The sequence below is a fragment of the Rhinatrema bivittatum genome, chromosome 13, assembly GCF_901001135.1.
Source record: "Rhinatrema bivittatum chromosome 13, aRhiBiv1.1, whole genome shotgun sequence".
NCBI classification, from domain to species: Eukaryota; Metazoa; Chordata; class Amphibia; order Gymnophiona; family Rhinatrematidae; genus Rhinatrema; species Rhinatrema bivittatum.
Window position 1 is genome coordinate 39,294,810 of NC_042627.1, and position 27,493 is coordinate 39,322,302.

At 42.0% G+C, this 27,493-nt stretch overlaps 1 protein-coding gene across 1 annotated transcript in view; it reads left to right on the forward strand.

The window, feature by feature from the left end:
• The window catches only part of THSD4 (thrombospondin type 1 domain containing 4), a 1,544,828-nt gene that overhangs the window by 119,781 nt on the left and 1,397,554 nt on the right, over positions 1 to 27,493 (forward strand). The window contains 1 exon segment of the mRNA XM_029575745.1: positions 10,005 to 10,106. The gene's annotated coding sequence lies outside the window, so the exon portion shown is untranslated.

Here is a 27,493-nt window from a genome sequence, read left to right on the forward strand (position 1 = left end):
TGAGCCATTAGCCCATTACTAAGATGCAGAGTTGCTGTTCTGGCATTGCTGACATCTGGAATTGGATGGAAGAGGAGCTCTGAACATGCTGTGAGGACTAATGTCACAGGGCCTTTGGAAGTGAATAAAAGGTGCATATGTATTTACGTAAACAGATGTTTTGGGACATGTGTATGGGTTTGGAAGAGGCTGTCATAGAATGAGCCAACAGTGATTCCTTCTCCTGTGCACGCCAAATATTTTTTTCTTCTAGCCTCAATATCGTGTGAATGCAGCCTCTCCTGTGTCCTCAGCGAAAACATCCTTTCAAAACAGTTATTATTTTGCCCAGTTCCAAGTGTGTCCTATTATATGGCTTCTATAGGCCAAAATCATATCCTAAGTGAAAATGTCTGATGCTTTAATGATGGATTACATCAGTAATATTTTAAGAGATGTATATATGCTGTAAATATCTTTAGGGATGTGCATTCATTTTGTAACAAATTTGAAAAATGGGACAAAACAGTCGCATTTCATTTTGTTTCATTTGTAGACAAAGCAAAAACCCTGAAATTTATTTTTGGCTGAATTTTTTATTTAAGGAAGTCAATGAAGAAAAAAACAAACCAAAACCCTATCAGATGCAAAATTCCCTCCCCTTGCCTTCCCCCATCCTTCCAGACAACACTTACTTCTTCTGCAGAAATCTCTGACGTAGAAAGAGGCAGGAGCGATGCCCAATTGACCTTGTCCCACTGGCTCCTGGTGTGAAAATGGCACGGACCGGCCCTGAGGTTGTCCCATTTGGTTTACAGCCATAAAACAAAAATATTGCCGGCCTCAGCAGGCCAGTGCCATTTTCAAACTGGGAGGTGGCAGATCATTCTTGTCCCTTTCTCCATTGGAGACCCCTGTGGGATGTGGCAAGCAAGGTCCAAGAAGGGTGGGGGAGGGGGAATGTTTTGGGTTTATTTATTTATTTTTCTAAATTTAATATTTATTTCAGTTCAGTAAAAGAACCACAGGGAAATAAACATTAAATGAACCCCAAATAAAACCCCATCTCCTTGAAACAACAACAACAACAACAAAAATGAAATGAATTATTTTTTTCCATGCACATCCTATTCCATCAAGTCACCATGAGGATTTTTTTCAAACCTATTTACTTGGGGAAAATAGCAATTTATGTGGGTAAATTGACCTGTCTGCAAATTGCCTGCCTCAGTCTGGCTGAAAGTACTCGGAGGCTTCTGCAGGATTGTGAGCAGGCATTCCAGGGAGAGGAAACTAATTGCAGGTTAGATAGACAGACAGTCCTCAGCAGGACATGCAGACTTCTCACAGCAGACCTAGCTCGTCTACCTGTGCTTAGGGAGGGGTATTTTCAGCAGCCTGCAGACTTTATCCCAAATTTTCAAATCAGCCTCAGAAGTCCACTTTGAGAATTAGCGAGTGTGAGCGGAAAGCAGTGCAGCAGACGTGCACATTTGCACCCTCTCACTAGCAAGTGCAAATGAGTACATGTAGACTCGCTGGCATACTTTCGAGAATCAAAGGCATCCTTGTAAATGGTTTCCCTGTCCCAGCTCTGGCCTGGAACCTCTCTTTCCTGTGTGCATAAAAGAACACGTGGAATCGCTTCTTTGATGCGCACAACCACCCTGGACAATTTTCAAAATCCCATTTTCATACACCAACCCGGATTTTGTGTGCGTTAATGCTTTTGAAAATTCAGCCTTGGAGAGTAATTCTGATACAGGGCAAAGGTCTTAAGGGGATTTCACAATAAAGTTCCTGGGTGTTTTTTCCTATCCCACTTTTTCCCCCAGGAAAAAACCAGAAGGTAACTTTCAAACTGGCTCGTGTGCACACATTTGTATGGATATGTTGACCTGCGCCCAGGGACAAGGCCATTTTATAACATATATGCGCATATGCCTGGCTGCGTGTACATGTGCACCAAATTTTAAGTGGCTGCGTGCAAATCCCACTTCTGCGTAAACTGGGGGAATTTAAAAGGGGCGTATGCTGCGCCAGTCCCAGTTTTACCAGTTTGTCCCCAGTTCATCAAGTTAAGAGAGAGGTTCTCCAAACCTCCTTATTTTGATAGCTTTCACTCCCCGTAGTTAGCCCTGACCCTTAAAACCCCACAGATCTGCCTAGTTTTCTATCATTTTTAAATTACACGTCATCCATATGTTATATTATATTATCATCCATATGTTATGTTATATTATCCAAGTTGTTCACTCCCTTGTTCATTGTAAGACATATGTTGTCATTGTTTTCTACTTGTTATAATGTAAACCGGAGTGATAAGTAATTCTGTTACCTGAACCGGTATAAAAAAAAGTTATAAATAAATAAATAAATCCATAGCAGAAGTATGATAAAGCAGCAAGCAAAGCAGAAGAACTGGCAACCTACTTTAAAAATAAGATCCCAAAACTTCTATCTCAGTCCAAGAACAATATCAATTCTTCACCAATTACACCTCAAGCTGCTGCCCCTTCACAAAAGGCTAGCCTTAGAGAATTCGAACCGACCTCCTCCTTAGAGATCGAAAATATCCTAAAAAAGCTCAAACCTTCTTCACACCCTCAGGACTCCATACCCACCAATCTACTCATCGCTTGCGCTAAAACCATCTCTAAACCCATTGCACAAATAATCAACTGCTCCTTCTCCCAAGGGCTAGTACCTGACCCTCTAAAAATGGCAATCGTAAAACCACTTCTAAAAAAATCTAATCTTTCTCCAGAAAACCCAGCCAATTTTCGCCCAATTGCAAATCTACCATTCATCGCAAAAATCATGGAACGAGTTGCTAATAAACAACTAACAGAATACCTAAACGACCACAACATTCTTTCTCCAGCACAGTTCGGGTTCCGCCAATCTCGAAGCACGGAAACTCTCCTTATCTCACTAACGGATTCCATATTAATAAATCTGGAAAACAGACACCCCTGTCTTCTCATCCTACTAGATCTCTCGGCGGCATTTGACACGGTCAATCATAACACATTAATAGATCGTCTGTCAGACATTGGCATTAGAGATGAGGCCCTCAAATGGTTCAAGTCATTCTTACAGAACAGACAGTATAAGGTCAAGGTCAACAAGGAAGAATCCCAACCAGTCACCTGCAACTTGGGAGTCCCACAAGGATCGTCACTCTCTCCAACCTTATTCAATATATACCTTCTTCCACTCTGCCAGCTCCTCATCAACCTAAATCTCATACACTACTTATACGCAGATGATGTGCAGATACTGATGCCTATTACTGAATCTCTCCAAAAAACTCTGGACGTCTGGAACTCCTGCCAACAAGCCATCAACAACCTGCTCACTAGCCTCAATCTGATTCTAAATCAAAGCAAAACAGAATACCTCCTTATCTCCCAAGACAGAACCTACACACATCCCAGTTCCATCTTGTCTACTCAATTAACACTGTCCACACAAGTCAGAAATCTAGGGGTTATCCTCGATAACCAAATGAATTACAGATCTCTCATAAATAATATCGTAAAGGATGGATTCTTCAAATTACAGGTTTTGAAGAGGCTGAGACCTCTCCTCCATTTTCAAGATTTCCGATTAGTTCTACAAGCAATCATTCTCACGAAAATAGATTATTGCAACTCACTTTTACTAGGCCTCCCTGCTAACGCCATAAAACCGCTACAGATGCTGCAAAACGCTGCAGCAAGGATCTTAACCAAGTCCAACAAAAGAGACCACATCTCGCCCATCTTAAAAAGCCTACACTGGCTTCCCGTCAAATTCAGAATTCTTTTCAAAGTGCTCTCAGTTACCCACAAGGCACTACACAACTTGGCTCCACTCGAGCTCAAAATCCCTCTCCAATTCCACACCTCTACCAGACCAGTGAGACAAGCCTATAGAAACAACCTTCATATCCCACCGATGAAGTCAGCATTAAGCAAAAGAGCTTTCTCCACAGCTGGCCCCCAAAATCTGGAACACTCTCCAGCCAGAAACTCAGATCAGTGCAATGCTCCTCTACATTTAAAAAAAGACTCAAAACTTGGTTATTCAACCAAGCTTTCCCATAACAGTAACCTGCGGAACATCCCTGCCAATGATCCTTTCGGTGGAAACCCACTTGAGAGCTATTGTGAGCTATTTAGATCCTCCATAGAGCTCACGTAAACTTTGGCAGTCAAAGATCATAACCCACTCTTATAATTACCAACTGTTTATTTAACCTACATTAGGCACTGTATCTCTTACTTATGCCTACATTAGGCAATGTATCTTTTAAAATGTTATTAACCCCATATATACTTATCCAAGTTATATCGACCTGTTCATTGTAAGACATTTACTTGTCAATGTTACTGTTAATATGTAAACCGAATTGATCAGTAACCCTGTTATTGGAAAGTCGGTATATAAAAAATGCTAAATAAATAAATAAATAAAGTAAAGTTACTCGGCGGGGGGCCTCTGTGCGCGCCGGATCGCTTCAGTATTTACGCGCACATCTCAGGTTCATGCCCCAAAATGCCCATGCCCTGCTCGGGTAAATACAGTGTGAATGCAACCCTCTGAACCTATCAAAATCACAATACTTAATGAATCAGAGGAAATGGTACAACATGTATAACATATATATTTATGTTCATTATTTATTTTTTTCTCTCACTGTCTTTTTATTATTTTTTCATCAAACACTTACAAAGATGTATTCACAACTCTTTAAAACATGTATCGTGCATCAAAAGACTCAACAATTCTAAAATAAAACAACCCCCCCATTTCTTATTGAATGCATGCACAAACATTAGTATAATTATAGAAAATATTATTAAATCATGTACAGTACATCGCAAGACCATTAATTCTAAAACATCATGTACATCCATCCCCATACTCTTCATAAACATGCACTTCGTGCATATCACCACACCTTCATACACCACCATGCATTACCCCATACAAAACCTACATATTTAACACGTGGTATGTACACCAATAAATTATCATGCTCAGACCATGCCCACTTCCTGCCCCTTTTAGAAAACATTTGAGATCGGGCTTTTAAAATTCCCCTCAAAGCGTGCTGCGAAACAGTACATGCATTTTTACCCTCACTGAAGGGGGGGGGGGGGGGGGGAGAGGGAAGGCATTTTCAAATGCCATTTTCATGCTGGTAAACTTACTTTTGCAAATTACTTTCTTAAAACAAACTATAGCTCTGTGTTGCTTTATGCTGCCAGAGTTTGAATCTTTATTAAAAAAAAATAAAATTGTTTTTTAAAATCTATAACTTCAACTATTGTTTGCTTGTTTAAATGTAAAACCTATTTCAAGTCCCATATTACACATAGCGATAACTCAAAACGCTGAGAAACAAATGTACCTTCCAGAAGAATCTTTAACTTCGGAATAAGCTTCATTTCCAATCACTCATAATTTTTGCGTATGCAAATGGATACACATTTTCTGTTTATGGATCTGCTTAGCATATCCTCCCATGGACTGAATGGGTGAAAAGATTTCCGCAAGAGTCCCTTTTTATGGCTTCTTTTATAGACTGCCATTGTAAACATCTCCGAGTTTAAACATAAAGGAAGTCTGGGAAGTAAGTACAATTCTGATATTTCAATGGTCTTATACAGCAATGAGACACTGGACATTATTCAATAAAGATTTTTGTCCATAGACAGAGAATGTGGAAAAATTCTTTTTGGACTAAGCACGGATGGCCAGCTCTGATCCTCAGGAGACACAAAGCGGCCTGCTTTTCTGGCTATCAGTAATGAATATGCATTAGAGAAATTCTACACAATGGAGGCAGTGCATGCAAATATACCTCATGCATGTTCATTGTGGATAGCCTGAAAATCAGACCTGTTTGCGGCTCTTGAGGAACAGGGTTGGCCTGTCATAGAGGGTAATTTTCAAATGGATTTCTGTGATTAAACATGTATAAATGTCATTGTCCAAATTTACACCTGATATAAGTCCAATCCTGGAAAAATCACTTAAGTATCAATATCCAATAAGATTTTCTGATCTCAATTTTTTGACTCTGTGCCAAATTTTCAGTGGGCGTGCACATGGGTGCGCAAATGCCGCTTTTACCATGTAAATTGGGGAATTTTGAGAGGTGTGCATGCCAATGCCATTCCCAGTTTTACCAGTTTGCCCAGTTCAGAGAGAGGTTCTCCATTCCCCATGGTTTGATAGCATTCACTCCCCCCAGTTAGCCCTGACCCTTAAAACCCCACAGATCTGCCTATTTTTTTTTTAACTTACATATCATCCATAGCAGAAGGAGAGTTATGCAGCAGGGGGCCTCTGCACGCATTGGGTTGGGTAAATATTTACGGGCACATCTCTGGTTCATGCTCTGAAATGCACATGCCCTACCCCTTTGTGAAACCTTTCTAGGTGTGCGCGCTGCGAGAGATACGCATGTGTCTCACTGACTTTTAAAATCTGTTTGGTGCGCGAGAGCGCAACTTATTTGCACATCCCCTAATGAGAGTGCATAGAAATTCACCTTACTATGTGGGTAAACCTATGCGTGTCATGTTCACGGGTACGTTTAATCGGACTGAGCAGAGGTGTTCCCAGAGGCACGGTTAGAGAGGGGTTTGCATTTATTGAGTACACTTTTACATTTTCTGTAAAATTCCCCCCAAAATCTCTGTGCATAATTTAGTAGGTATAATTGTGTGTGGGTAGAGGTGGCGGGATAATTTTCAAAAGGGAACGTGCACGTATACTTTCTCTTAGGAAACTGCCGTTAACTTTTGTGTTTATTTGCCATCTAATTTATGTGGACTGTTACACAATTACCGTATAATATGCGTTGTCATAAGTCATTCTAGTACTCAAAACAGCTTTTTTTTTCCACATATAACAAGACTGTATAGTAGTTACAGAGTATAAGATCTTGGAAACAAAACATTGTCACTTGATTTCACTGATTATGTAACTATCATTCTTCAAAAAGTATGAATACAGCATAGAATGCTACCTGCTCTCCTTTTAAAAAGAGTCAAACTTGAATCTAAGATAGACATGGAAAAAAAAAAAAAAAGGAAATCAGAAAGTTAAAAAATGAGGTTTTCCATCACCATGAATGCTTTATGGGCTGAATCTTCAAAGCCTTTTCCATGCATGAAACCCAGTTTTGTGCATGGAAATGGCTATCCTAAAACAACCCAGGGATCCATTTGCATAAAAATACGCACATAAAAAGTCCAGTGTACTTTTACATAACCTGGGAAGAAGCGTTCCTTGGGGATGGAGTTGAAACTTATCTGCTTACTTTTTTGATTTTAAAAAGTTCGAGGTGAATTTTCAAAATATTCAGCATGTAAAAATTAGCATATATGTGTGTAAGTAGCCTCTAATCACATATTCCGTATGTGTATGCAAATATATGCACATACTAAAAGGGCTAGAGCATTCCAGGGCAGGGCCAACATTTGCGTGTAGGTTGCTATTTTAAAGGACACAGGTACATTTGCCAACTTAAGTAATTTTGCTCCTAATAATTATCTGGTGTAAATGATATTGAACATATTTAGGGGTAGATTTTAAAACGTGCGCATGCTACCCGGCGTGCATACATGGACCCCCGATTTTATAACATGCGGACACAGCTGTGCACGCATGTTATAAAATCGGGGGTCAGCGCACGCAAAAGGGGGTGCACAATTGTGCAACTTGCATGAACTGATGCCCGCGCCCTTCCCCCATTCCCTCCCAGGCTGCTCCAAAATTAGAGCGGCCTGGGAGGGAACTTCCCAACCCCCTAACCTAACCTCCCTTCCCCTTCCGCTAACCCTCCCACCCCCTAGCCCTCACCTAGACCCCCCCGACCTTTATCTTACCTGTTGTGCCTGCCTCCGGGAAATGGCCACTGTGCCAGGAGCCCCTTTTTCGACGCCCTGGGACATACGCGCGTGTCTGGGCCTTTCTACAATAGGCCTGGCGCGCATAGGGCTTTTAAAATCTGGGCCTTAATGTATAATACTGTCTGAGTGAACTGGAGAGAGTTTGGGCTGAAGAACCGAGAAGGTCCTAGTGGACTCATTGGTAAAACTGGTAATTTCCATGATGTGCGCATGTTTTAAAATACACGAATTGACATGAGTAAGCCTACTTTGATTTTTACTCATAAAATATACTGTATTTTTAAAATAGGAAAAGTACACATGCTCAATGCATTGATGTATGTTCTTTCAATGCACTGCATGTATTCACATGTAAGCCTACACCCACGCATATGTTGCTAGATAGAGATGTGTATATCATATATGTGGGTTATAAAATATTAGCTTAGATCTGCTTGCAGCCATATAGGTATGCATATGCCATATAGGTATGCATATGCATATGCCATCCTTCCAATCCGTAACTTCTAGGGATGTGCATTAATTTAAAATGAAAATGCAAATCAAAATGAATAAGGCGAATTCATTTCATTTGGGGGCCTCCCGAATAAAACAAACCTTATTCGTTCATTTCGTTTTAAACAAATGCAATGGGCCTAGGACTAGGTCTAGGGCATAGGCCAAGGCCCAAAGGCTAGGCTAGGTCTAGGGCATAGGCCAAGGCCCAAAGGCTATGCCTCAGATCAAAATGGCACCATCCACTGGGATGAATACACCGGAGTTAATTAACTCCAGCATGACCCCAGCGGAAGCTGGTCATTTGGCATTGAAGAGCCCAAGAAGGAAGACGATGGACTGTAGAGCTCCCAGGTCTGGACACAGAGACCTTGGCCTGACCCTGGGCCGAGGCCCAGGCATCAGGATCTGGCTTCCTGGCCGAGGCCCCAGCATCAGGCCTGGGTCCGGGCTAGACTCCAGTGATAGGTCCTGGCCTCCAGGCCAATGCCCCAGTATAGGGCCCTGGTCTGATGATCAGCGCTAGTCCCCGCGGCGTTCTTCTGACTTACAACATTATTAGAAATCAGAAGCAATAAGGCCCTGCCTCAAAGAACTTACAATCTAAGGGCCTGATTTTCCAAGCATTCACATGCTTTAAAATGTGGCTTACACATGTAAATGCACTTTACACGTGTAAGTGGGCTTTTGAAGATTGTTAGAATATATGCCATTGAATTGTCCATATGATTTACCCATGTAAGTGCACTTTATGCATGTAAATGGCTTTTGAATCCTGCTACAATAGTATGTTAAATTTACGCACATAACTCCTTTGAAAATTCACCTGTTAGTATTAGTGGGTACCTGAGTCAGTGGGAGGCCAGAAGCAGTGTCATAGGGGTTTGAATGCTGATTTCCCTGGTTTTTAGCTCATGATCTAACTACTAGGTCACGTCTCCCATGGGGCAATGTCCTGGGGTAAAAATATACCCTCAAATATTGTTCCACTCTAGACAATCTGAAAACTGCCTCTTACATTGTTAGCAAAGACAACAAACAGTGCTTTCTGCCACTGAGAGAAGTGTGTTTAATTCTGTCTTTATTGTGGCACTAGGTGTGCCAGTGCAGTGTTGTGTTCCAGGGTTTGATTCCATTGCCCATATTTGTCCTCTATCTCAGAGGTTCCCAAACTGCTCCTGGGGAACCCCATCCATTCAGGTTTTCAGGATATCCACAACGAATATGCATGAGAAAATTTGCATGCTTATTCAATCATATTCGTTGTGGATATCCTGAAAACCCGATTGTTTGGCAGTCCTCCAGGACATCTTTGGGAGCCACTGCTCTAACTGGTTCAAAAGACATCTTACACCATCCTGTCACACAACACTTCTAGCAACATCTAGATCGTATGGCCATTGGCTTCCGAGTCATTCCCCTTTAAAGAATCCTTTTCCAGTGTGGCACCAAGTGTTGAAATGTTTGTGCATTCCAGCTCTCTGTCAACTCTCTTTATCAGATCTCTTTATGGGGAATATTGCAGAGGCACAGACTTTCAACATTTTAATATTTTCACTCATAATAATGATTAAAAAGTGCTGAAAATCTATTTCTTTTGCCTCCTCTTTCTCATAGGATATATGTCTGTAATCTCCAGAGAAGGCGTGTGCTTGCTTTGTAACTAGACACATCGCCAGTTTAGAAGATCATGATGCACACTTTAATGTTATCGATAAGGTGAGTTAATATATTCCTTAGTTTAAAACAATTTTATGCTATTAGGCAGAACATATATTTTGCATTAGTTTTGGGTGGGAGGGGTTGTGTGGGGGAAGAAGGGGGTTGGGGGCAGATTTCTGAACCGTCTGTATGGTGCAGCTTTGATATTGCAAAATTCCCTGGGTTAGGCATCTGATGCAGGAAGCATTTCAACTATTTTGCCAGTTTGTAACCTAATGTGAGGCATTTGCTGAAGCTTTGAATAGGTAAGGTCAGGGATTGCATGAAAGGAAAGGGCAGGGACATTTTCTTTAGTGAAAAAAAAAAAAGAATTTTAAAAGGTCTCTTGGTATCTTGTTAGCTGTTCCACATCAGGGAGCAAAGCTTCTGTTATCCTCCTGGATAAAGAAGGAGGATTTCCCAGGCTCCTCAGGCTTTTTGTTTTCTTGGGACTTTTGACTGAAATGGCAGGGATAAGTTGAAACGCTCAATTGAGGGTTCTAATTAACCTTCTAAATTTACACAAGCAAAGCAAGGCAGAGAGCATTCTCTGTGACAATATAAGGGATCCTAAATCTCATAGCAGTGTCTTGATAGAAACATTACATTTTATTTATTTATTTATTTAGCGTTTTTCTATACCGGCATTCATGATTAGAAACCACATCATGCCGGTTTACATAAAACAAGGGGTGAGAACAAGAAACGAAAAACAAGTGCAAGGAGAACAAAAGTTACATGAAAGATCCTTAACCATAATGTTGTTCATCGAAAGGGAACGTGCGCCACAGTGATTGCCCAAGCAGGACAGTTACTTCGGTGGGTTATAGGGACTGCCAAGAACCCTTCATCCTTTATTCAGCTACAAAAATAACCATAAAAATATATTTGCACACAAACGCAAATAAGCAATAAGACATAGTACCCTTTACTGTAACCCCCACATAACATTTATAGGCTAGAGAAGATAGTCATATTGTGGAAAGCCTGTGGTCCAGTGATTTTGCCAAAAGTAACTATTAAGTAAACCAACAATTTAAAATATCTTTAGGGATGAATCAGAATGTGAGGTTTTCTTCTGGCTGAATGTGGAGAAATCCTCTGTTTGATGGCATTACAGGGCAAACGGTAAGCTGGGAGGAAAAAGCCCCTGATGGTTGTAAGAACAGACCTGGTGCTAAAATAACCTGATGCACAATTTATGCAATCATTTTAGCAAATGAGTAGGGAGAAACTTAGCAAAATCATTGTGGAAATCTGAATCACTTCATTTTGTAAGTGACACTAACAGTGTACCAGGAGATTTTTTTTTTTCTTTGTTTTATATAGCAATGGCCCTGCTTATCTAGAGTATAATTCCACTTGTATAAACTTTTCATAAAAGTCAATAATAAAAAATACACGTGTCTCAAAAAAATGACAAACTGAATAGCAAATCACCTGGACTGGATGGTATGCACATCAGGGTTCTGAAGGAACTAAAAAATGAAATTTCAGATCTATTAGTTAGGTTACAAATTTTATCATTAAAATCATCCATTGTACCTGAAGACGATAGGGTGGCCAATGTAACCCCAATATTTAAAAAGGGCTCCAGGGGTGATCCAGGAAACTATAGACCAGTGAGCCTGATTTCAGTGCCAGGAAAAATAGTGGAAACTATTCTAAAGATTAAAATTACAGAGCATATAGAAAGACATAGTTTAATGGAACACAGTCAGCATGGATTTACCCAAGGGAAATCTTGCCTCACAAATCTGCTTCATTTTTTTGAAAGGGTTAATGAACATAGGGGGGTAGATTTTAAAAGCCCTGCACGCGTAAATCCTGCCGGATTTACGCGTGCACCTATTTTGCATAGGTCGCCGGCGCGCGCAAAGCCCCAGGACGCGCGTAAGTCCCAGGGCTTGCTAAAATGGGCGGTCCGGGGGTGTGTCTGCAGTCTGGGGGCGTGTCTGCGGTCTGGGGGCATGGCCGAGTACCCCGACACAGCGGCCTGTGTCGGGGACTGGCCAGCCGGCGCGCGCAAGTTACGCGGCAGGCGTAACTCCATCGAACAAGGTAGGGGGGATTTAGGTAGGGCCGGGGAGGTGGGTTAGATAGGGGAAGGGAGGGAAAGGTGGGGGGGGGGACGACAAAAAAAAGGTTCCCTCCGAGGCCGCTCCGATTTCAGAGCGGCCTCGGAGGGAACGGAGGCAGGCTGCGCGGCTCGGCGCATGCAGGCTGTGGATTTTGCGCAGCCTTGCGCGCGCCGACCCCGGATTTTAAAAAATACATGTGGCTACGCACGTATCTTTTAAAATCCAGCATACTTTTGTTTGCGCCGATTGCACGAACAAAAGTACACACGAGCGCTGTTTTTTAAAATGTACCCCATGGATAAAGGTGAACCAGTAGGTATACTGTATTTGGATTTTCAGAAGGCAGTTGGCAAAGTCCCTCATGAGAGGCTTCTAAGAAAACTAACAAGTCATGGGATAGGAGTCGATGTCCTTTCGAGGATTACAAACTGGTTAAAAGAAAACAGAGAATAACATTAAATGGTCAATTTTCTCAGTGGAAAAGGGTAAACAGTGGAGTACCTCAGAGATCTGTACTTGGACCAGTGCTTTTCAATATATTTATAAATGATCTAGAAAGTAATACGATGAGTGAGGTAATCAAATTTACAGATAATACAGAATTATTCAGAGTAGTTAAATCACAAGCGGATTGTGATAAATTGCAGGAGGACCTTGTGAGACTGGAAGACATGTTAGATGAAATTTAATATGGACAAGTGTAAGATGATGCATATAGGGAAAAAAATAACTCTTGCTGTAGTTACACAATGTTAGCTTCCATATTTGGAGCTACCACCCAGGAAAAAGATCATCGGCTCAGTGTGCTATGGCAGTCAAAAAAGCAAACAGAATATTAGGAATTATTAGGAAAGGAATGGTTAATAAAACAGAAAATGTCATAATGCTTCTGTATAGGGATGTGAATCGTTTTTTGACGATTTAAAATATCGTCCGATATATTTTAAATCGTCAAAAATCGTTAGGGCCACGATACAATACCAATTCCCCCGATTTATCGTCAAAAAATCGTAAATCGGGGGAAGGGGGAGGGCAGGAAAACCGGCACACTAAAACCCCCTAAAACCCACCCCCGACCCTTTAAATTAAATCCCCCACCCTCCCGAACCTCCCCCAAATGCTTTAAATTACCTGGGGATCCAGCGGCGGTCCGGAACGGCGGCGGTCCGGAACGGCCCCCTCAATTGAATCGTGTTGTCTTCAGCCGGCGCCATTTTCCAAAATGGCGGCGCAAAATGGCGGCGGCCATAGACCAACACGATTCGACTGCAGGAGGCCGTTCCGGACCCCCGCTGGACTTTTGGCAAGTCTTGTGGGGGTCAGGAGGCCCCCCCAAGCTGGCCAAAAGTTCCTGGGGGTCCAGCGGGGGTCCGGGAGCGATTTCCTGCCGCGAATCGTTTTCCGTACGGAAAATGGCGCCGGCAGGAGATCGACTGCAGGAGGTCGTTCAGCGGGGGGCTGAACGACCTCCTGCAGTCGATCTCCTGCCGGCGCCATTTTCCGTACGGAAAACGATTCGCGGCAGGAAATCGCTCCCGGACCCCCGCTGGACCCCCAGGAACTTTTGGCCAGCTTGGGGGGGCCTCCTGACCCCCACAAGACTTGCCAAAAGTCCAGCGGGGGTCCGGAACGGCCTCCTGCAGTCGAATCGTGTTGGTCTATGGCCGCCGCCATTTTGCGCCGCCATTTTGGAAAATGGCGCCGGCTGAAGACAACACGATTCAATTGAGGGGGCCGTTCCGGACCGCCGCCGTTCCGGACCGCCGCTGGATCCCCAGGTAATTTAAAGCACAGATGCAGCTTTGATTTCCTTAAGAGAAGCGGGACACGGGAGTTGGATAAACCTGTCTTACACAAACAGTGCAGTTAGCCACCTTTGGGCAAACTCAGCTGGAGCTAAGCTAATGAAATATATTAGGGAAAAAATTAAGTAGAGCAAGAAATAAGACCGCCGCCGTTCCGGACCGCCGCTGGATCCCCAGGTAATTTAAAGCATTTGGGGGGGGGGGTTCGGGAGGGTGGGGGATTTAATTTAAAGGGTCGGGGGTGGGTTTTAGGGGGTTTTAGTGTGCCGGCTCACGATTTTAACGATTTTCACGATACTTTACACACCCAAACGGCAACAATACGATTCCCTCCCCCTCCCAGCCGAAATCGATCTTTAAGACGATCGAGGACACGATTCACATCTCTACTTCTGTATCACTCCATGGTGAGACTGCACCTTGAGTACTGTGTACAATTCTGGTTGCCATATTTCAAAAACGATATAGTTGCAGTGGAGAAGGTACAGAGAAGGGCGACAAAATGATAAAGGGGATGGAACAGCTCCCCTATTAGGAAAGGCTAAAGAGGGTTACGGCTGTTCTGCTTGGAGAAGAGACGACTGAGGGGGGGATATGATAGAGGTCTTTAAAATCATGAGAGGTCTAGAACGGGAAATGTGAATCGGTTATTTACTCTTTTGGATAATAGAAGGTCTAGGGGGCACTCCATGAAGTTAGCAAATAGCACATTTAAAACTAATCGGGGAAAATTATTTTTCACTCCAGTTAAGCTCTGGAATTTGCTGCCAGAGGATGTCGTTAGTGCAGATCGTACATCTGGGTATAAAAAAAGGTTTGGATAAGTTCTAGGAAGAGAAGTCCATTAACTGCTATTAATCAAGTTGATTTAGGGAATAGCGACTGCTATTACTGGCATCAGTAGCATGGGATCTATTTAGTGTTTGTGTACTTGCCAGGTATCTTTAGCATGAATTGGCCACTGTTGGAAACAGGATGCTGGGCCTGATGGAACCTTGGTCTGACCCAGTATGGCAATTTCTTAAGTTCTTATGTGAGTGTTCTGTAATCTCACAGTTTATATAAAAATTCTTCAGTAAAGGGAAGATTTCAGTAACTCTTTAATTTAAATGCTGACTGGCTCGTGCGATCGGCGCTGCCCGATCGGGGCACGAGCCCTCTGCTCCCCGTTCCACCCATCCGCCACTGCCGCCGACCCGGAGCCCTCGCCGATGCCACCGACCAAGAGAACACACCACCGCAGACGCTCCGGACGTGCCGCTCCCAAACCCTCCCTGAGCTCCCGGATCCACCAACCAGCTGGTGGGAGCTGCGCTGACGTCAGCGCCTGGGAGGCAGGTCTAAAAGCCCTTTAATTCAGGGCTCTCTTCAGCGGCTCGTCCATTTCTTGGCCTACCTGACCGGCTCGCACGATCGGTGCTGCCCGATTGGGGCATGAGCCCTCCGCTTCCCGCTCCGTCCATCCGCTGCTGCCGCCGACCGGAGCCCACGCTGCTGCCACCGACCAAGAAAACACACCACCGCAGACGCCCCGGACGTGCCGCTCCCGAACCCTCCCTGAGCTCCCGGATCCACCAACCAGCAGGTGGGAGCTGCGCTGACGTCAGCGCCTGGGAGGCAGGCCTAAAAGCCCTTTAAATCAGGGTTCTCTTCAGCGGCGCCATGCGCCAGGTGTCACTCGCACGAAGGAGCGTGACCTAAGGGGCCTGCCCCTTAGTGCGTCCCTTCGTGCGTCCTTCCGCTGACCAATTCTCCTGCCTCAGAACTTGCAATCTGCATCGGCATTCAGGCTTGACCTATTGCCCGCGCCCCTCTCGGCTCAACGCGTTCTGAGCTGACACTCCTGGGTTCTTCCTACCTGCCTCTTTGCCCACAACTGACACTTTCAGCTTCATTAAAGCAAACAAGAGACTGCACGCACGATTGACTGAGAATGCTGTCCATGGCACCCACTGTCGCAGCTCAACTCCCGACGAAGAAGCTTCACAAAGGGGTTTCCCCTTTGGTACACCCCTTTCTAGTGTCGCCCAAATAGCAGATATATCCCCTCTCCCCCCTCCCCTCCTATTGCCCTTTATTAGCCTCCTCTCAACCAAAATGTCCTCTTTACTATTCCCTGTTTACACCATCCCACCATGCGAAAGACTCTCCCAGTACACTCACACCCCTCCAATCATCGCAAATCTCTAGTGCCCATTATAATTTCACCCCTCACACAATTTCTGGGCCTAACTACGCTAGCCATCTCTCTATGCAACGCACAATCCATCCTAAAAAAAGCCCCCATCCTCCATGACCTGCTCACGGACTCCAATCCCGACATTTGTGCCATCACTGAGACCTGGCTAAAGAACACAGACCGGGTATTCATTAACCAGCTCCCTCTGCAGACCTACGATATTTTCTCCATCCCAAGACCTAAAAAAAGAGGTGGCGGGCTACTCCTGGCTGCAAGAAAACACCTCAATTTAAAACTCCAAACAACTCACCCCCCATCCAGACTTGAAATAAGGCTGTTTAAATCCAAACCTCTACAGGTCTGCTTCATCTATGCCCCCCCCCCCCAGGCCTACTTGAACATGACCCTTCCCCCATCATCGAATACATTTCTGACAACATCAAATCAGACACCCCGGCAGTTATACTAGGAGATTTTAATCTCAATGTGGATGTCCTCTCTGCCACACCTGCTTGCGAGATCTTACTTGATACCCTCCAGGCCTTGGGCTATAGACAACTCATCTCTGCGCCAACACATAAAGCGGGTCATACCCTTGACCTCATTTTTGTTAACTCCCACATAACATCGTCCAACACACCCTTAGCTACCCATGGTCTGACCACTCCCTCATTAACATCCTCCTCACCACAAACATTCCCCCTCCAGCATCACATATGCATAATAAGACAATCTCTTTCCGTAAACCATGTTCATCAGAGGACCTTACTTTAGCTTTTGACAAAGTAGCTAAGAACCTCGACCTCACCATCCCAGAATCTGTGCTACTCTCTTGTAAGAATCTTACATCCATAGTAGCCAATGAAACCTGCCCCATGGTCCACAAAGAAATACCCCTCACTCAAACAGAAAGAAAACCATGGTACACTGTTGAACTAAAAAGGGTAAAAAAGGACCTTAGATCCAAAGAACGTACATGGCGTAAACAACCATCCCTTACTCACAAAGCAGCTTACAAAAATACATTGCACTCATACAGACAAATCACCCACCAAGCTAAACGAAATTTCTACTCTTCAAGAATTCACGACTATCAATTCAATGCAAATGCCCTATTCTCATATGTCGCGGAGCTTACAAACTCCAGCCCCCACACTAACACTGAAGAAAATGCCAGTGGTAAATGCAAAGAACTAGCTTTGTATTTCAAAAACAAAATTGCCAATATCCTACTACATTTCCCCACCAAGCCTTCCCCCATCACCCCACTCCCTAATGACAACAAGGTCATCCTTGGGTTCCTCGACCTTATGACAGCTAAGGAGATTGAATCCATTTTAAAAAAGATTAAACCAGCTACACACATCTCTGACACTATCCCTACGAAAGCACTCCTGACTATCCCCTCTGCCATCGCTAAACCCCTAGTCGATTTAATTAATTGCTCACTCACATTTGGAAAAGTCCCAGACCCCCTCAAACTTGCTGTCATCAAACCCCTCCTTAAAAAACCTACCCTTGACCCCATCGACCCAGCAAACTACCGACCCATCTCCAACCTGCCCTTCATATCCAAAATACTTGAAAAGGTAGTTAACTCACAACTTACAGACTTCCTAGAAGACCATAGTATCCTACACCCATCAGAATTCGGATTCCGTAAAGCTCGTAACACCAAAAATCTCCTACTAGCAATCACTGACACCATCCTCAAAGGCATGGACCATGGTAAATTGTATCTATTCACCCTCCTAGACATCTCGACAGCCTTTGATACTGTCAACCATGAAATTCTAATTTCCCGCTTAGCAGAGATAGATATCTCTGACACAGCCCTGTTATGGTTTTCCTTCTATCTCAACCACAGAGAGTACATAGTAAAAATTGATAACTTTGAATCCTCACATATTCCCCTTTATTTTTTATTTATTTTTGAATTCTTATATACCGACATTCCTGTATGATATACAGATCACACCGGTTTACAGTACAAAAGAACAGTCTAAGAGAAATACTCAAGTCTAAGTCTAAAACATTAAGTCTAAGAGAAACACCCTTACTCAAGGTGTCCCCCAAGGATCCTCCCTACCCTCCACTCTATTCAATATTTATCTTTTGCCACTCTGCCGCCTCCTCTCTGACCTAGGCCTACAGTTTTTCCTATATGCAGATGATGTGCAAATCCTTATCCCCATTCAAAAATCCCTCAATGAATCCCTGCAATTCTGGGAATCTTGTCTTGCTTCTATCAGCTCCCTACTATCCAACCTCCATCTTGCGCTAAATGCATCGAAAACAGAAATCCTCATAATCTCAAATCAACCCGACTTTATATCCCAATCCACCTCTCATAACACTACTCTTACCCACGCTCCCCTGCATTCCATAAGAGACTTAGGTATCTCCCTAGACCAACATTTAAATTTCAAACCCCACATCAACACTCTTCTAAAGGGGGGTTTCTTCAAACTCCACATCCTTAAAAACTCAAACCCCTCCTACACACTCAGCATTTCCGTTTAGTACTTCAGACGACCATTCTATCTAAACTGGACTACTGCAACTCCCTACTTTGGGCCTTCCCTTTTCCACCATTAAAAACCCTACAAATCCTGCAGAACACCATGGCCAGGATCATAACTAATATCCGTAAAAGGGACCACATCACCCCTATTTTAAAGGACCTGCATTGGCTGCCCATTCCCTTCCGCATTCAATACAAAACCCTCACCATCCTACACACCACGCTGTACAAACACAACTACTCCTGGCTCGAGGAAATACCACGTTTCTGTACTTCCAGCTGCCCTTCCAGAACCGCCGTTGTGGGTAGCCTCCATACCCCATCCCTCAAAACTGCTTACCATGCCCTTACCAGACAAAGAGCCTTCTCCATTGCTGGCCCATCCCTCTGGAATTCCCTATCTTCCAATCTCCGTCTAGAGCCTTCCCTACATAATTTCAAAAAAGGAATCAAGACATGGCTTTTCAAACAGGCCTACCCTTATTTGAACCAAACCTAGCCAAATATCCAATTTTTACACCTTTATGCTTGCCGTTAATTCCCTTCGCTTTTCCCGCTTCCCATAGTACAGTCCCCTGCCCCCCTTCCCTCTCACTAGAACTCAGCATTGTTACTTTGTAAGATTGTATATGGTTACTTGTGTTTTTTATGTACATATCCTGTGATGTTTTTGTAGTCACATAATAAGGTTATGCTCCGTCTCTCTCCATATCACTGTTCCTTTTTAATTTCCATCACTAGATCTTCATTCTCTCTCTGCCTCTTCCACCTTCTCCTTCTAGTCTGCTCCTCCTTCCCCATACCCTGTTCATTGTAATTTTCCATCCTTTATAGTTAATTGTAAACCGGCGTGATGCTTCCTACGAATGTCGGTGTATAAACGTTTATAAATAAATAAAATGAATAAATTATTTTTTTAGCTGTCCATTTCTGTGTACATTTTAAGTTATGAAAGATGGTGTTTTTTTGTTATGGAGACCTGCATTGTGCCATATCAGATCTTTTTTCAGCTTTCCCAAGGATTCATAATCAGAATGGACATGTTGGGGGCATACTTGGTTCCCATGTGCAAATTTAGCGAGAATGTGGAGAGCTCTAGACTTCAGAAGGGAGAGATGCTACTTTTTCTTTGTGGTTATGCTTTATTTCTTGTACAAATACAATGGTTTTTGTGCTATTGTTTTATTTTTGTTCATAGATGCAGGATATATTACAATTCAGGGTATGCAAGGCATGGGCATTTTTAAATTGTATTTGCATTATTTCTTATTCCTTACCCCTGCTGTTCCTGCCTTTGATAATTTTATAGTTATATAATCATAAGACATTGAGATACAACATAGGTGCATCTTCCAAAGTGCTGAAAGAGAACAGAGAGAGGCTCTGTTTCATGAATGGGCTCTGATGTTTTCTCAGAGCTTCTATGGTTGTACAGATAGTACCAGTCCTTGGGGATGCAAATGGATCTGTTTTGTTTTGTTTTTTAACCTTTCTTTGTAAATATGCCAAACTACACATAGCAATACATTTACAAATCAAATCTGGATTTAATACAATTACAAGAAACAAAGCTATATTGTCTCACTAAACTCCCTATTGGTATTTCCAGTATTTATACCCGCATACATTAACATTCTTTAACCATATCTGCAACCAGTGCTCCATCCACAACCAGTCATTCTTTCAATAACAAGTTTAGTCATAAGGTGCCATAAATGTAAAAAAAGAATTTTCCTAAAAGTCTAGATAATCTTTCTTTGGGGAATTTTTTCCCTAATAAATTACAGTTTCTCTTATATCATATCATATATAACATTTGTCATTAACTGCTTCCAAAAGGTAATAGCTGAATCTCATCTCCCATGCATGTATTAAGAATTCTTTCTTGTCAATAATAATGCAACAGATGTGAACTTTCTCGTTTGCAGAAAATCCTTCCAACCTATCAACAATACTTAGTTACAAAGATTTAATATTCTTTGGTACAATGTTACCAACTATTAGTCTAATTCTTTCTAAAATATTTACCTATTGAACAAATGTCCAGAACAAGGATTTATATTGTAAACCCTTTGAGGGTAACTTTCAAAGAATTATACGTGGCCCACATATGCACGCGTATATGGCTGCGTAGAGATCTACTATAGTATTTTATAACTTGCATATATCAAGAACGTGATAAAAAAATGTATATGTCTATCCCAACATACTTGTATCTGTAATGCATTGAAAGCACATATTTATCTATTTTAAAAACATGCACACATATATTTTATGCATGAAAATAATTGACTTGCTCACATAAAACCCTGTTTATGCAAAGAAGATAGTATATTTTATAACATGCACACGTAATTGAAATCAGCGGTTTGCCGAAACCTCCACCAGTTCACCCAGTCCTTTCCCAGAGCACCGAGACTATCCTGGTTCTTCACTCTGAACCCCTCTCAGTTCACCCAGACTTCCCACCCAACCAATAGTAAACGATAGATGAATCTGATATCTATTAAGCAAGAAAATTAGTAGGTGTAAAATTATGCAAATAACTTGTCAAATGTATGTGCATAAATCTCTTTAAAATAAGAACTTAGCCTGCCTCAGACTACCCCTAGACTGCCCTTTTTTCACATGTAAAAGTGCACTGAAAATGCGCTCATACTTTTGATGTTTATAAAATAGATCCCCAATAGTTGATTTGTGTCTTGTATCTTACTCCAAGGAAGAAGCGCTGGCTTTCCCAGGAGATACCTGGCTAATAACTGTTTATGGACTTTTCCTTCAGGAACTTGTCCAACCCTCTTTTGAAACCCCACTATATTTAGTTGCTTCGCCTACATCCCCTGGTAACAGATTCCATAGCTTGACTATGCGTTGAGAGAGAAAATAGTTCCTATGATTTGTTTTAAATCTGCCAGTGGCTAGTTTCTTGGAGTACCCGCCCCTACTTCTAGTGTTATTTGAAAGGGTAAATAAAAGTTCCCTATTTACCAGTTCCACTCCACTCATGATTTAGAAATTTCAATCCTATCCCCTCAGTCATCTCTTCTCCAAATCTGAGAGCCCTAATCTGTTTAGCCTTTCTCTATGAGGGAACTTTCCCATCCCTTTTAATATTTTCATCGTCCTTCCCTGTACATTTTCTATGTCTACTAAATCTTCTTTGAGATGGGGTGACCACAAAAATACAATCTTGTTCCTTGGAGAAAATGGATCTTTTTTTCTAGCACTGCAACAAATAATCATGAGATACATTTGCATAAATCTGGTGTAAATTGGTTAATTGACACATTTTGGGTATGTAAACAGTTTGAATGCTTGATTAAAGGAAAAAATCTGAAGTATGTCTCTGTTCTATTTGATTAGTACCAGGTTGCAGATTGAAGATATTTTCTTTCATAGATACTGTATATCACAAATTAACAACATATATCAATTTGTTGAATTCAGTTAGAAAAGAAAACATATTTTAGAGATTATAATGAGGAGTGGCTTAGTGGTTAAAGCAACAGTCTGCAAATCAGGAAATCCAAGGTTGAAATCTTACTTCTGCTCCTTGTTCCTTTGACAAGTCACTTCCCTCTCCTGCCTCAGGTACAAACACATAGGAGTGAATTTTCAAAGGGGTTATATGAATAAAAGTAGTATATATCATAGCAGTTTTCAAAGGCCCATTTACATGCATAAAGTTCATTTATGCACATAAAACCTTTCAGAAATACAGCTCTCTGGAGTGAATTTTCAAAGGAGCTACGCGCATAAAAGTAGCAATTTCCAAAAGCCCATTTAAGAGTGTAAAAGTCCATTTATGCATGTAAAACCTTTTGAAAATTATCTCCTTAGATTGTAAGCCCTCTGGGGACAGGGAAAATACTTACAATACCTGACTGTAACTCACCTTGAAAAGGAGTAAGCTAAATCTAAATGAATAAAACTGCAAATGCCTCAATTACACACATTAGCATATGTTTTAATTTTATAGTCTGAAGTAAAAATTTGTATGACAGAATACATTTCATTTTTGTAGTACCCAGTGTTCAAAATGCAACACCTCTATAATATAGTAAATGTCGGCAGAAAAAGACTGTTATTATTTAGGAGAGTTGTGGGTGGATCCTTGAACTGGTGGCAGATGACCACTCCCCCGGGGGAAGATCCCAAGAGGGACCACCGGTCAGGCTCAGAGTTAGGAGACAGACACACAATAGTTCTTTTATTACACAGTATACTGAACCACCAGAGGTGGCAGTAGTGAGCTGGAATGCCCGGCTGGGCTGTAGTCCCTCTGATACTGGAACAGTGATCCCTGGAGGCTGAGCTGTAGAGAATCTGAATATAGCGAGTAGGCAGGGTATGCAGAGTTCATGGATAGAACCTGATGGTAACACTCACACAATGTCTCATAGAAGCCCAGGAGCTGGAATGAAGTGGGCTCTTGAGGAGCGAGTACCTGGTTCCAGGGAAAGCTCTGAGAGAGCGATGGTAACTCACAGATGTAGTAGGCAGTGATGACTTCCAGGCAGAAGTGAATTCTGAAGAAGTCCCAGAACGAGGGCCCTCGAGGAGCGAGTACTGGTTCCAGACTGCAATCTACAAAGTAAGAGAGAAAGCGAGGCCCCCGAGAAGCGGGTACCCCTGGTAAGTCCGAGGAGGCAGAGTAGCTTGGAAAGTTGTAGCGAGTCTGTTGCCATTCCTTGCTAACTCAACTTGTTAGCAATTCAGAGACAATTAAATATCTGAAGCGGATGACGTCATCTCAGGGAGATGCCCCTGAGGTTTGCGCCACTTCTGGTACTTGAGGCGGGGCCCGAGCGCGCACCCGCCCCTAGGCATCAGGTCAACATGGCGGATTGCAGTGTCAGGTCGGTCCGGGGACGCCGGACGAGGTCGGCAGAGAGACGCCATGGCAGCCAGCCTTTCATCAGTCGTCAATGCGGTAAGGTGGGTGGAGTGGAGACGTCGGGCAGCGACGGTCGCAACAAAGACCCAGTAATGCTTTTCTAATGTGGTTTATTCTCAGGGTAATTGTTGCTCTGTGCAGGTTACCCCAGTCAACATGGGTTACCCATTCTTTGTCTCCCTTATTTAGTCACTAAGAATCCTCTGTGTTTATCCCATGCCCTTTTGAACTCCATTATCGTCTTTGTTCTCACTACCTCTTCCGAGAAGGCATTCCATGCATCTAGCACTCTTTCCATGGAGAAATATTTCCTGACATTGGTCCTTACGCAACCCCCTTAGAACTTCTCTCTATGCAGCCCAGCATCTCTCTGGCCTTAGCCATTGCCTTGTCACATTGCTTCATCACCGTCCGATTGTTGCACAACTATCACCTCAAAGTCTCTCTCCCAGTCTGTGCACATCAGACTTTCACCTCCCATCATGTATAGCTCCTTCAGATTGCTGCACCCCTAATTCACGACTGTGCACTTCTCGACATTGCATCTAAACTGCCAAACCCATTCCTCAAGTTTTCTTAGATTGCTTTTCATTCTCTCTACACATTCAGGTATATTCACTCTGTTGCAGTTCTTAATGTCATCCATAAAAAGACAAACTAATTGGAATACTTCCTGATTTCCAAATAAAAACTCATTTATTTGCATATCAATTATAATTAGTGAAAACACAGGAAAAGATCATTTTATTTTGCAGGCATACTGGAGGCTGTATCTACACTGGACGTTGATTGACATACCTTAATAATTAATGGTTGAGTTAATTATTTACCAATTGAGAAAACCTCACACAATCCTGATTTTTCCATCAATCACCATTTCTTTGAACATATAAATGTATTCTTGAAATTCATGTGATTATACACAGTGATTGCATAAACTTGCTTACTTTTCAAGTCATTCTACTCTTACACCAAGAATATCCTTACTAAAGGTGCGCATAGTTAAAAAAAACTTTTCATTTCATTCATTCATTTTGTTGGTCACAGTCATTTATCAGGTTCATCGCAAATGAAAAAATAACATTGATTTGTTTTTTCATTTTACATTGAAATCAATAGGGGAAGCAATCCATAGGCCCCATTGACTTCACTGTAAAGAAATAAAGTGGGCCTAGGCCAGGTCCCATCCCATCACAGAGGCCCAGGCCTAGGCATGATGTGGGGCCCAGTCCAAGTCCTATGCCCAGACCCAATGCCAAGAGGTCTAGGCCTGATGCCGGGACCCAGCCCAAGGCTAGGTCTTGTTGCCAAGGCCTGGGCCTAGTCCCAACAGTGGGGCCCAGACCAGAGGCCCAGGATGATGCTTTTCGCCATCTTCTTTCTTCTTTTGTTGATGAAAAATTATGCTGCCCACTGGAAGCATGTGCCACAGTGATGCCACTGCGATGCTTTTCTCTGGTGCCAGTTTGATATATCACCATAAAACACCATTTTATCCATTGGAAATCTCTTTGAAATTTGCACCCGAAATGTTAAATTAACTATTTAAAAAAAAAAAAAGTTTAACATTAATTAACAATGAAACTTTACAGCATAGCATTTAGGCAATACATCTAAGTCTGTCACTAACCCCTCTTCCCATCCTTCCTAACATCATACTAGAAGGAATTTTCACATTTAATAATAAGCCTATCAATTAAAAATAAATGAATAAAACAGTTTTCCAAAATATATTAATTCAAATAATTGAGGCACATATTAAAAGCTGATCTGTATTTTTGGAAGAGGATATTTATTTAGTATTTAAAAGCATACCATTTGCTAATTTTCTCTGTGCCATTGTTTTGGTGAAGAATTTCTCAGTCCCTTAGGACATATACAGTATAACATTTTCTTAAAGAAATATATTTTTCAACACTGAAATTTCATTATCAAGGAATTTGGCCTGAGGAATCAATCAAACACACAAACATATTTTATTTAAAATGTTACTCTCCTTTCCATAGTTCAGGGCAGGGTACATAAAAACATCCATAATTGTTTTAAGAGAAATATTGTTACAACATAAAAGAGCATAGGTCAGATAAGGTCACTATATGCAAGTTGGAACAAGTAGGCCTTAAGATCCTTTTTGAAGAATTTCGGCTCTTTTTTTTTTTTTTTTATTCTTTATTAATTTTTTTCAATGATAACATCATGAAAACATTTACCAATATGTATCCCAATATTTAAAGCAAACATTACATAACTAAAACAATATTTATTATTGTTATACATATACCATAATTGGGGGAGAATATCACCATATCTTAAAAAAAGAAATTCAATATCTAGTATAATCCCAATTATCTAACTTGGGATTAATTTAGACATAGCATAAACCATAATTGGAGATAGGAGTACTAATTTTCTCAAGGACCCTTTACCTCTAAAGTTTCAAATTCAGATTCTGATTTGTCTAACAAGAATGTCTCTAAATGAACCGGATCCGTAAACCCACATTTTTTCCCTTTATAATTTATGTAACAAAGACAGGGAAATTATAAAAAGAAAGTTGCCCCCAGAGCCACCACACGATGTTTTAATGCAAGGAAGGTTTTCCTCCTTGCTTGGGTGGCTCTGGCGACATTAGGAAAAATTTGGATCTTGTATCCACAAAAAGAGACATCCTTGTTAGTGAAAAACTTCCTGAATAGTTTATCTTTGTCCTGCTCTGATAGAAAGGCAATAAAGAGAGTTGCCCTATTCTCAATTATGTCCAGGGATTTCTCCAAGAAGGTTGAAATTCCCAAACTTGGAGGGTCCTCTGGATCATTATTTTGAATAATCTTCTCTTTTTTTCTTCCTAAAATAGTATATTTTAGATAGACTGGGAAATTCTTCATCTTTATACATTAGTACCTCTCTAAGGAACTTTTAAAACATTTCTAGAGGGGATAAGAGATGGGTTATTGGGAAATTCACCAATCTTAAATTCTTTAATCTCAATAGGTTTTCCATACGTTCTAATTCTTTATGTATATTTAAACTATCATGCATAAAGGTGAGTGAGCAGGAGAAGGAGAGGGCTGTCGGCCATCTCTCCCCGAGATTACCCACTGAAGGAGAGGACTTGATCCTGTTGCCAGCTGCGGCGAAATTCAAGGAAATCGCTGCTGAGAGAGAGCCCTTGACTTCTTCTAACACCTGTGGTGAGAAGGACGTGGCTGCCTACGTCAGAAGGGGCGTGGCCACAGATTTTAAATCCTTCCGTGGCGCGGCGCTTTGACGCCACCGGCGCGACACCTAAGCCGCGAGCGGCTTGGTCCGGCTTAGTCCGGGTGAGTTTGGGTGTTTGGCCAGGAACTTAGTCTTTGATAACCTCCTCTTCGTGGATGGGGAAGAAGAGAAAAGCAAAGACACTGACATCATCTCCAGTGCTTCAACAGCGCACCGGCCCAATGGATCAACATGTCGTTAGACAGAGGGTTGATTCAATAGAGGAAGTATTGGGAAGCTCGTCATTAGCATCCCTCAGTCCTGGAATAGGACTTGTTTTACCACCGCAGCCAAGCAAGAGTCCATCTACTGAAATGGCGAGAGAACTGGTAGGATTAAATCCTTTGGAAGTAAGCTTGGTGACCCAAGCAGGAAATCAAGGGATTAAGAAACCTTTACTTAATGTTTTAAATGTTGAGTCTATTCCAGTTCCTACTGGTAGCATTATCATGGATACTCCTCCAGATAATATTACCTTATCTGATCTATGGAAAGCAATTTCAAAATTAGATAACAATATTGCAGTAATGAATAGATCCTTGTCAGCTGTGATTAATGCTAATACAGAAATAATTAATGAACAGGGGATAAAAGTTTCAAAATGTGAAAAAGATATATCTGATTTGAGAGAATGCAATTGGTACAATCATCAGAATTTCGG